This window comes from Mycetomoellerius zeteki, unplaced genomic scaffold (genome assembly GCF_001594055.1).
Source record: "Mycetomoellerius zeteki isolate Tzet28-1 unplaced genomic scaffold, Tzet1.0 scaffold228, whole genome shotgun sequence".
Lineage (NCBI taxonomy): Eukaryota > Metazoa > Arthropoda > Insecta > Hymenoptera > Formicidae > Mycetomoellerius > Mycetomoellerius zeteki.
The window spans coordinates 1,406,647-1,408,155 of NW_017257203.1; positions in this window are offsets into that span (position 1 = coordinate 1,406,647).

The following is a 1,509-nucleotide window of genomic DNA, read 5'->3' on the forward strand; positions in this document are numbered from 1 at the left end:
TTCTAAGGATTGGATTTACAAACGTATTTCAAATTGCTCATGAAATTTAAAACGTAATATTCGAGGAAAAGAAAAATATGACGTGAAGAAAAATATTTTGATCTCGTATATGTATCATCGAGAGCTTTGTCATTTTTCAACAATCAATAAAATTTACTTAATGAATTTCCAGAACAATAAACAATAAACAATATTAATAAACAATATTAAATTTAAAACAATAGTCAAACAATAAAATTGTAACTACGGGCATGAGAATAATTATTAAAAAGATATAATAGAGGTCGAAACGTTTGTTAAGCCGTGTATTTTAATTTGAATTAAATAATGATAGAAGACTATTTTAACTAAAAAAAAAACCAGCATTGACTTTCATGCTCCTTTTTTTTAATAATTTTGATTTATTCATAAAGCCGTTTTTATTATTTTCAATTAAAAAAATATAAAATGTATTTTAAATATTACTACATATGCGACGCAAATTTTAAGCATGAGTATTTAAACGATTTCTTCTTTGGTACGATATTCGCTGATGATGACTGGAAATTAGCCGAAATGTTCAAATTTGCGTCACACATGTAGTGATACTTCAAACATACTTTATTTTTAAATCATAGCGCACTAACTATCGTTCAGTTATTTATTCTCATTTACCCGTAGTTACAATTTTATTTTATTTATTACATTATTAATAAACAGTCCCTATAAAAAAAATCTTACAGAGAAAACTCCTTTGAAAAAAAAAAACAATACTGGATCCATTCTCGGATCACTGTACCATTTACTCTCATGGATACGAAAGACGCGCAGCACGAGAAAGACGTTCGCGAGGGAAATTGTCGGAATGTGAATCGGGTAATGCATTAATAGCTCTCTCTCTCTCTCTTCTTTCTCCCAGTCGACGTTCCGACCCATTTTAGAGCTTGTTAATTCGCGACGAGCCAGTTAAAACTCGACCGACGTTGTTGGAATGGAAAGTCGTGTTCAGTCGTGTTCTCCGTGTTCTCGTCGGTACAATCAGGTACGACCAACAGGGATAACAGCGGCACGGCGGCGGCGGCGGCGACGGTGGTGGTGGTGGTGGCGGCGGCAGCGACGACGACGGCGGCGGTGGCGACGGCAGCGGTGACGGTGGCAGTCTCGGTCGGCGCGTCACGAACGACACGCTCGCTGATCGACATCGCTCGTAGAGGAATACTAGTCGTGTAGACCGGAGCAAGCGAGGCTGCTCCGTTTTCATTGATCCTCCTGTGTTTGTCTCGCGTGGACCGTCCTCTCTTCGCTCGACAGCGGCTCGAGAGGAATCTCGAGAACGACGACGACGACGATGACGACGACGATGGCAAAAGAAAGAGCACGGTCGCGTGCGGCCGTCCCACCGATGAACTCACATTACTCCAGAGCGTAATTCCTTCAGCGGTGGAGGGAAGCCCACTCGGAGTGATCGGCTTCGTAAAGCAGTAGTACAACGACGATCGCGGGCAGCGACGGACCGATCGCGGAGTCGTG